The following is an 11,030-nucleotide window of genomic DNA, read 5'->3' on the forward strand; positions in this document are numbered from 1 at the left end:
AATATTGAAATAAGTATGTGAAGTGCCAGAGTGCAAATTAATTTTTCAGGTTTAGATTTGTTTTTATTGGGAAATGAAGTAGTGACTGAGAAGTGGCTTTCATTTTAATAGAGCACTTCTGCATTGCTGCAACTGTGTTCATTCTCTCACACTTCCCCCTCTATCATTATTTGCAATATTTTATTTTTTTTTTCCCCCTAATACCCGAAATGTTATCGGAATGGAAATGATCTTGACAGCGAAGAAAAGTACCTATAAATAAACATTTGGTAGAGAATCTCTGATACTGTGTGAATGTTGATTGCAAACATTTTAATGAGGCCAGCCTTGTTGTGCTTTTTTGTGTTTTGTTTTTTTTTAAAGAAAAAAAAAAAGAAAAGTTGATTGTAAGTCAGGAAAATGTGCTAGGCTTTCTAAGCTCTGAGTTGGCAACAGCTTGTTGAGAGTAAATCCTCTCATGGAAGGTTTTGCTAATCTGAATAAATTCAATTTCAAAATCCTTCCTTGATCTAAGCTTGCTTAAGCTCTCACCAAGGCCTAAGGACCCTGAGGGTCAATTCCAATAACAAAAGATAAGAAAAATCTGCCCTTTCTCATATCTCTCTGCAATACACGATAAGCTGTTACCTCACTGCCAAAAATCTTTAGGTTTAATGAAGTCGCCTTTTGATACTTTTTTGAGGATGAAATTCAATGTTTCCCACCCCAGTGCGTGTCTGCTCTGCGTGCCACCCGGGCTGGTGTCAGAGAACCTGAGCAGCTCCTTCCCCCAGGCACGGCTGCTCCTGGAAAGGGAGAAATCCTTGAAATCCCTGTGCTGAATTACAGGGCTCTAAGAAAATACGATAAACGGAGTTTACAAATTAGTTGGTTTTGGTTCTGTTTGTTTTGGTGGGGTTTTTTTGGGAGGGGGGCTGTTAACCGGTATCAGGTTAGGCAGCTTCTGCTTTTTGAACAAGCTTGAGTAAAAAGTCCAAAAGGAGAAAGTTTTGCTCAAAATCTGGACAAATTCTGGGGCTGGGCTGTGATTCTGTGACCCTCCTGCTGCTGCTGGGCAGCTGTGCTGCTGTTCAACACCCCTTATTTCTGAACCTGAACTGAAGAGATGCAAACAACATTTGTGTTCTTTTCCTTCCCAATAGCCCTCTGTTCCATTTTCTTTTTAGGTGAGGTTTTTTGTGTTGAGCAGTAGTGTGTGCAAAGACTGTGAGGCTTCACCTTGTTGCACTAGTTGAATAAATAATGCAAAAATCACCAAAACTGGAGCTTTTGTACAGCACCAGACACTGGGGAGCTTTAAACTGGCTATGCTGTTTGTATTTGTGGAGTTTCTTGATCGAGTGTGTGTCCAAAACCAATTTTGTTATGATAATTAAACTTTTATAAAAGGAAGTGCCCATAGGATTTTCCTTCTTGCTCAGATATTCCATCACAAAATGTAATTTTAGATACTAGAGAAGGGAATGATCACAGACAGCAGCAGACAAAAGGCAGTCTTACGGGCAAAGCAAAGCAAGTTTTTGGATGACTTTGACCTATTTGTGAGGGCAGAGGGACCTCATGGAAGTTAAAAATCGGTTCTGTCTCCCACTGGAGCTGTTGGAAAACTGAGCTTGCTCCATCTGTGGTCAGCTAAAGAAAATAGATTTTAAAGCCTAACAACTTCTGGTAATACAAAATAAAATTGTCCACTGTTTCGTTTGGCTGAGTGAGGGAGGAAGAGCTGTGCTGCATCAAAGGGGAGTTGCATGTTCCTAGGTGTAAGTTCATTATTTTTTGGCTGCTGTTATTCTGAAATAATTTCCTCCATACTTTTTGGAGGCTGGATTATTTGAGCTCAGTTTGATGAGACCATGTTTTTCATTATTCCTGCCTGATGAGCCCAACTGTGAGACTCTTCCTATGGCTTGTGCTCAGTGTTGGGTGCTGCCACAGCACCTGGGTGCTTGTTGTGCCTCTAGCTCACCCTCTGGCTTTGGAACAGGCCCTTAGACACTCCTTGGCTTCTTAACTTTTAAAAGGTATTAAATAATCTATGTAATAATATCAAAGGGTTAGTATGAGAATTCATTATTCTTCCTGTGTGAGACAACAAAGGGTCTTCAGGGGAAGACCTGGAAAATTGGGGGCTGGGCAAATGAAGAGAAATGGGGAGGCATGGAGCATAAAGAGAGATAAAGCCCCACTTAATGGGCTCTCAAACCCATTTAATGGGCTGTCATTAGGCTCCAGTGGGGACCTCTCGAAGGAGGTGTGTAAACACTTGTTTCATAAACTTATTCCTTTATCAGAACTTGAGTTTTCTCCCAAACTTAAAATCCAGCTATGAGCTCCACCCTGACCACCTCTGCTGCCCTGGCTCTTCCAGCTCCAGAACTCAACTCTGTTTGCCATTGCCTGAGTGTATTTGATGCAATGTGGTGCTTCCCAGAGGGCTTCCACACTGTGCTTAGAGAAAGGAAACTGGTTTGTTGAATGTAAATTGATGTTCCTTACAGGAGCAGTGGCAAATACTCAAGTGAGTAAAGCTCAAAAGCAAGTGAAGCACAAGACTGGACCATGATGCCAATGCTGGGAATGTTTTCATTAATTCACTGCATTGCAGTATTACAACAAAGGTTAGGGGTTTTTTTTTGTTAGTTGGGTGTTGTTTTTGTTTGTTGTTTTTTTTTTTTTTTAAATAATTTAATGGTTTTCTGTGATTTCTGTCTGCCTGTAAAATTTATGGAGGAAAGTCTTCTACACAGAAGAGGAAAAAGTTATACTGCCCAGATAAAACAGTCTGTTGGGGAAGAATCCCATGTGTTGAATATGCAAACACAGTACTTATCCACAGCAAATGTCCCTGGAGATGTAACACAGGCTGTTGTGCTGACCTACCTCACCTGTGTAGCAACTCAGTATGCAACACCTATTTACTCCTTTGGCAAAGTGGCAGCCTGACAGCAGTTTCACATAATCTACAGTTTAATTTTAGCACTACGGATGTTTTCCTTACATCTTTATTATTTTTATTCCCTTTCTTTAATGTAATGTATTAAACTGATTTCTGGCTCTGCAGATACCAACTCTGACTTACACTTAGGTTTTAAAGCAGTCCCTTGGAGCTTACAAATTCTTGTGTTTAAAGTTCTGCAGTGATACAGAGTGTTACAAGGCATCAGGCAGCAGAACCAGCTATTCTCATGGACTGAATCATTTGTTGGAAGTGGTGGGGTTTGTCAGAGTCACAGCTCCTGGAGTCATGTAATTACATAGGAAAATCAGATTCCTTTTTTTTTTTTTTTTTTAAGGAGTCAGTCTCCCTGAAAGCCAAGATGAAAAATGGCTTAAATACACTAGAAACACTTAATTTTGAAAGTGAAATAGAAGATTGATTGTAGGTTTTAAAGCAGATTGATGAAAAAGGATAGGCAGATGTAGTAATGCAATTACTTCATGCTTGTACTTCATCTAGCATCCATTTTTCCAAGTTCCCAAATTTATCTTAAAGTCATTCTAACTAACTTGTCTTACGTAACAAAAATAGAGGTTTAAATAGGAAGGACATGGATGATGGCACTGACTGGTCATGGTGCATGTGAATAATCCAGCTGATATTCCTGCATCCCATTTCGGACCCTGTGTTCACTTCATTGGATTTTAACACTATTTGTTTTGAGATCCTGAAATCAGCTGTGGTTGCCCTATGGATTATACACCTGCCTCCACATTTTGTATAGCTCAGCAATCTGAGTGACAAATAGGGTTTTTTAAACAAACTTGGTTTGAGCTTAAACTTTTTCAATAGTATAATGACTCCCATAATGTCTGGTGCATGTGCATAAATGTCTTTATTTAACAGCTTTCTTTGTGCCTCAGAATGTCTTTCTCAGGTAAACAGCACAGTTATTAGTGGGAGGTTATCAAATTCAAACTGTAACATTCCTACAGTGCCAGTTTTGAGCTGAATATGAAAACTGAAAAAATGTGGCATTTTTTATTGGTGTTTACCAATTCAGGGAATGTTTTGGAGCTCAGTTTCTCCATAGCAAAAAGCAGCAGCGTAGCTGAATTTGTTGATTTTTGTCAATTCCCAGGAAAGCTTGGGCAAGTGTTGTATCTTTCTTTACAAATGTGTTTGAATTCAAGTAATTTCTTAAAAAAAATAAAATAAGTGAAGAACTAATGCAGACAAACACAACTGTAGAGCTGTTCCGTGATAGGGGTGTTTGCTACAGGCATGCAGAGGAGATATGCATGAAGTTCTTGAGATGCAAAAAGAGTGTCAGTGGAAATTCAGAGTGCTGAGATTATAAACCTAAATCTGAGCATGGGAAAACCCCAGCAGACTTTTGTAATTATCTGTTTGTCACAAATAATACTTCTGTATTGTGACTATTTTCAACTTTCCAACAATGAGATAATTAGTAACGAAAAGTGAAGAATTTGCTTTCTGGCTTCTCCCTCCAGGTAGAGAAGCATATACTTTTCTATTTTGAAAACTTCTGACCTGGCAAGTTGTTAAAAGACATCACTTAATAGAAAAACCTTTCCTGTTGTAGGTACAGCAGTATCGGGTAAAGAAATGTATGATTTTTTTCTCCTTCCATTAGTTGCTGTATTGAGCTTTGAGGCAAGGGGATGGACTAATTGACCTTTCAAGCTCCCTAGTGTCAGCTCAGAGATCTCTGTTTTTATCATGGTTTTTCTAGTCCCCAGCTCTTGGAATCATATAGTCACAAAAAATTTGCAGCCACCTTCCTTTTTTTTCATTTAAATAAATGCTTTTGGCTCTCTGGAATGTGAAATAAATCTTGAGAAGATTTAGTGAAGGTGTCTTTTGAAGATGAAGATCAGAAGGCAAATAACTCCTACATTCTTTTTTTAAGAAAACCCAACCCAAACCAAAAAAACTTACACTTTTGAACAAATTGTCTTAATTTTTGAGTGTACAGAGTAGATTAAATCGTAATGTTTGCAATTAGATGTTGTCATTATTTTATCAGTTTTGTTTTCAGGTAAAGGTAGCACAGAATAGAGGAGAAGGGTTTTGGCAGTTAATTAAAAATTATCTTTTCTTCTGCTGTGAGGACTGGATAGAGGTTTAGTTAGTATTTACCAGCAAACTGTTTGATTATTGACTGCAGGTCTTCCACTTCCAGGGTGGAGATACACATACAGGCATGTATTTATTGATGTATTTGGCATATTGTGCATCTCCATAGGACATCAGCAGATTTGGGCATGTCAAGCAAGGTAGCAGGAAGAGTTTTTCAGCCCAGCTTGTGTAAATGCTCCTCACACGTTACGTACATATTTAAAGACTGAAGAGTCTTTAGAGGGGTTAACAGTCTGCAGACAGCAGCATTACACAGAAATGTGTGGCCAGCAGGACCCTCACTACAAGAAGAACACTGAGGTTCTGGAGTGTGCCCAGAGAAGTGCAATGAAGCTGGTGAAAGGTCTGGAGCACAAGTCTTAGGAGGAGCAGCTGAGGGAACGAGGAATGTTTAGTCTGGAGAACAGGAGGCTGAGGGGAGACCTTATTGCTCTCTACAACTACCTGAAAGGAGGTTGGAGCAAGGTGGGTGTTGGTATCTTTTCCCAAGGAAGAAGTGATAGGACATGGGGAAATGGCCTCAGGTTGTGCCAGGGGAAGGTTCAGATTGGATATTAGAAAAAATTTCTTCACTGAAAAGCTTGTCAGGCACTGGAACAGGCTGCCCATGGAGGTGATAGATTCACCATCCCTGGAGGTGTTTAAAAGATGTGTAGATGTGGTCTATAGGTACATGGTTTAGTGATGGACTTGACAGTGTTAGGCGTACAGCTGCCCTCAATAATCTTATGGGTCTTTTCTAACATAAATGATTCTGTGATTAACAAGGCCTTTCTGTGTTAATTAGAAAATTTGCACTGTTAAACTCCTAAAACATCCATCTGACTGTCAGTGTTGACGGGAATTGAAGACATGTAAAGTGTGTGAATCTGCATCTCTTGCCAAGGTGGCCATTTCAAACAGATCTGATAAGTAATACCCTAAAAGAGGATATTCTTTCCACAGACTAGACTAGTTCAGATATAGCTGCCTGTTCTATAGACCTGGAATGTCAGACGAGATGAATCTCATCCTAAATTCTTTGCCACTAAAGTTATGTAGAGAGACTTTGTATTTGAGGCAAAGACCATATGCATGAAAAGACATAGGTGCATTTTTGAGCATTATGCAATGAGCTCTGCAACTTTGTATTCTGTTACACAGAGGTTTAACAAGTAGCTTTCCTGTGAAAATAGTAGGAAAGTGAGTAGGGATATAAGGCTTATTTCAGTTTATTGTTGACAATTCACATAAATTCAGTGCTCTTTTTTTTTTTATATATATAAAAATTATAGCTTGAATTACAATAATAAACTTGTACCAGTAAGTCTTGACTGTGAGGCTGAGAGATCTTTGCTGTCGAGCCTCCAGCACATCCTAAGAGGAATCTGGAACACTACTTCTCTCTCTCTCTTTTTTTTTTTTTTTCTGTTGAAAAAAAATAAAATAAAGAGCAGCACTGAAGTTCATCCCATTGCCTTTATTACTTTACCACCATTCAAGTACGATGAGAAAGGCCAAAAAGCTTGCATGACAACCAGAGTGGGTAATACATGAATAGGAAGTCTAGTTTCTTTACTTCTCTATGACAGAGCTGAACAGTAGGCTGGGGAGATTTGGGGCTTTTTTTCTGTCGTGGTTTTTTTCTGTCTTTTTTTTCCTGATTCTATTCTTCTATCTAACTTCTGTCAGAGAAATCACCCATGAGAACAAAGATTTGTTACAAGTGTCACTCAGTCTGTGTTAATGTTAAGCAAGAAGTCAGGATTCTACCAGATGTGTACATTCCATATAATATCCAAGAAAGAGAGAGTGTGCAGCATGCACCTCTGGTCCCTTTTAGATGCATAACAAATTCCAGAATAATACCAGCAATGCTTTTTCCCCTGCAATCAGTAGTTTCCTTTCATGCAATGAAATGTTTTCAGTAGTTTCTCTTGATTCTAAATATCATTTAGAGTAGATGGCATTATGCTTTTGGGTTTTTTGTGCTTCTTGTTTGCAATTTTGTTTTCCAATCAGTTTTGTGCAAAGATTTTGGGATGTGGATGTACCAGAAATTAATCATGACTGATGAAATTCATAGTATTTTTTTTTATTTGTGTCACAATAACAAATTGCTTGGATATGAAACTTCTCTTTGTATTTCATTGGATACTTCAGAAATTACTTATTTGGCTTGTCTTAGTTTTTTCAGCTGTAATATATAGTTTTGCAGCAGTATCTGTGCAGGACTCTTAACGAACATTTACTCCTTTGAATTTAAAGTCAACTTTATTGCCAATGTTAACTCTCTGTGCAACAGCAGGTTATTTACCAGTAATTCTTGAGATAAAACCTAACAGTGCTGATGTCGTTAGTGGAAAAATTTCTGACCTGTGCAAATGAATTTTAAAGGGCAAATTGACTGAGAGTATCAAATTGTTCAAGAGTTTTCAGATTTTGTTTCAGAAGTTTGCATGCATTTTCTAATTGCATATCAAAGAGGATGTGATAACCATGGGTATTTGAGGTTGGCTTGAACAGCCATTTATGAGTAGCAATCTTCCAAAGTCTTAAAAGCACTTTTTGGTAAAGATTCACACCTTCTTCAAGGCAACCATTTGCCTCAGTCTTTAAAATATGGAGGTTTGTACATGCACATTGGGGCAGTGAAGTCAGCTACTCGAGGGCCTCTCCTGAAAGAACCACTTTGAATCTTTTCTGAAACAATGCTGTGAGATTCCCTGGCCTGTTTTTAAAAAGCAATTAGCAAAATTTGAAGTAGCTTCTGGTTTTTATTTTTAATTGTCATTGTTACAAGGAAATGTTTACACAGATGTCGTGAGAGTTTCCAAAAAAAAAAAAAAGAGGGGGGAAAGGGGGGTGGAAAGAAGCCCTTACGTAGCTGACAGCCCGACAACTTTGCATATGTGTGTTAACAGGAGAATGTGCTGTGTTTAGGTTGAATGGAGAAGCGGGCCTAAATGACTTTCAGATTAGCTGGAACAGATGGAAGGGTCACAGTTGAACAACTTTACACAGGAACATAAAGGCAATGTTCAAGTGGAGTTCATTGCCTCTGACAGATACTGTCAATCAAAGCGGGGACTCTCAGTTAACCAGCAGCCTGTCCTTTTAAAGATTAAATTAAAAAAAAAAAATAAAAAAGCAAAACACAAAAAAACCAAAACGAAAACAACAAAAGTATTGTGAGGTGATGACTGGAGTTTATCTGGTCTATGTCAGGCATAAACTCCACCCCGAGTGACTAGAGTTTTCAAATCTGGCACAATAGATTGTGGATATTTTGAAGACAAGTGAGTTACAGGCGACACTGAGAGGCAGGACTATGATATCATTTCTGCAAATGTGTCATCTGGGTGATGCTTTCTAAGGGAGTATATCAGGTTTTGCTAGCTAGGAAGCTCTTGTTGATGTCCTGTAGGTTGAAAACGAAAATATCTCAGAGAGTGTAAAGCAGATTAGCACACTGAGAGGCAGCAGAGTTCAACGGGGAGGATGGAGTTGGGTGTGGGTGTGGAAGACAGAAGGAAGAACTTCTTTCTTAGGATGAAAACAGGCACTTGAAAATACATGTGAGGTTTCTCAGATGGTGACACACAGATTCAGACACGCTTTCCTTCTTTCTTTCCAAATAAATGGAAACAAATAGAGGAGGGAAGGTCCCTTGAATATGTGTGAGGGTATATTCAGAGTGCCTCCTGTTTATACAGCTCTCTCCAGCTCAGTAACAAAGAATAGTTATGAAAGCAACAGCAGATGAAACACAGTAAGAATAATTTCTAGCAGATGAAGACAGAAGTTGCACAGGTCACATCTTTGCCTGCAAAGGCCCTTCCAGACATCAGGTCTTTTTCCTGCAGCAGCTGTCCTGGGATTTCAATTCTTCAGATTAGTCTGTAGATTCAAGGCAGGAAAGCAGGACTCGATGAGATGGGATGTATTATTTGTGCCTCCTTCTTTGATCATTGTATTCCATAAAATGAATAGTTCAGCAGCAAATTCTTGGTGTTTTGCTATGCAGCTAGGCCAAAAATGACATTTCTTATTGTCAATGCTATAAGTACTCCTTGTTGGATCTTGGTAGAGAATCCAGGGCAGGAGCTTACATGCTAGGATCACTGCCAGAATGACAGATTTGATTGCCAAATCTGAAACTTCAAAAGAGTTCTGAAAAGTTAATAGTTTTATGGAGCTAAATTACTAGTGGGTCGCCTGTATCAGCAGCAGCATCTCCTCTTCCTGCATTTCTTGCCTATGTCTTATGTACTGTCTTCTCTCTAGCAGACTGGGGATGGTGTTTGATGACTGTTTGCTTTCTTTCACACTGGAGACATTACCAGTGCTCTCCCTCTGTTTTGAAGAAACCTTGTCATCTGTTCTTCATCAAAAAATAACTGTGCCTCTACAAGAAGGGCAATTCTTTTGAAAATTGTGGGAGTTCAAAATAGGAGAAGGCTAGGAGTGTGCTTATATTCTCCTGAAGGCACCTACTTTTTGCTGCTGTTAGAGACCAGACATTGGGTTGGTTAGACTGGAGTACTCCAGCCAGTTGTTCACTCTTACAGCAGAGCAGGGTGCTGAGAAGTAAAAGCAACTGAGAGGGCAAATATCAACAGAGTCCAAACCCTGCAGACAGTGCTGCAATAATAAAAAAAAAAGCCCAGAACACCAAAGTGGTGCTGCACCAAGACAATCATAGAATCATAGAATCATAGAATCTTAGGGGTTGGAAGGGACCTCGAAAGATCATCTAGTCCAACCCCCCCTGCTAGAGCAGGGTCACCTAGAGCACATCACACAAGAACGCATCCAGGTGGGTTTTGAATGTCTGCAGTGAAGGAGACTCCACAACCTCTCTGGGCAGCCTGTTCCAGTGCTCTGTCACTCTCACAGTAAAAAAATTTTTTCGTATATTCACCTTGAACCTCCTATGCTCCAATTTCCACCCATTACCCCTTGTCCTATCACTGGTACACAATGGTACGTTTCATTTCAGTAAGACAGTACCTCTGTAAATCCCAGTATCCCATCACTCATCAGCACAAGAAGCAATTCCCACTGACTGATTTCAGTTTGGAGTGCCAGTGGGTGACAAGCTGTTAAGAGGATCTAGTTTGCCCTTATTCTGCAGGGACTGGCTGGAAAACTTTGTCAATTTTTTAATTATCTTTTTCCAAGGGAAAAATGAGTTTTCCCGATTTTTCAGGTGAAAATTGATTTTTCATTAAAGAAAAAGCAACATTTTACCTTTCTGGGGTATTTTTAGTTCTCAGACTTTTTAAGATTTGAGACCTAAGTATATTGACTCACAGCCCTGCCTGGTATGAAATTTTTATGTAAATTTTCTTTTTAAAAAAGATAAAAAATCTCTCCTAAATGAACTACTGATCTTTGGTTATGTTAGTGAAGAAAAATTTTTCTGCAGCAGACAAAACACAATTCATTTATGCTCCTGTAAATTATTCCTACAACTTGTTTCATGATCACTGTTTGGCCTTTATCTTATTAATGAAATCAAGAGTTATAATTTATATGTAGTATTTATTTATTAAGGCAGGTATGATGGTTGATAAAAAAACCCACCAAACCACCTTGCAATATCTTTCACAACAGTTATAAGTTGTCATGGTATTAGAATTGAAATATATTATAGGAGGTATATTACTTTGCTGTAGAAGCCAGGATAGATTGTATTTTTTTTCCCTTCTGTGTACAGCATTGAAAAGTGCATAATAGTTCTTAATCTCCCTTTGACTGCTAAAGCACTTTAGAAGATACCAGCAAGGTGGAAAACTTTTGAGTAATTAAGTAAAATTTTACACACATCAGTTTTGTTTCATGGCTGTGTCTGGAAGAAGAGGGAGCCCTAGGAGCAATCTGCCTTCTCTTGTTCTGTGGAGTTGAACTTCTTACTTGGCAAGCTGTAATTCTTTCAATTTCCACC

Source organism: Apus apus, chromosome 5 (assembly GCF_020740795.1).
Source record: "Apus apus isolate bApuApu2 chromosome 5, bApuApu2.pri.cur, whole genome shotgun sequence".
Taxonomy (NCBI): Eukaryota; Metazoa; Chordata; class Aves; order Apodiformes; family Apodidae; genus Apus; species Apus apus.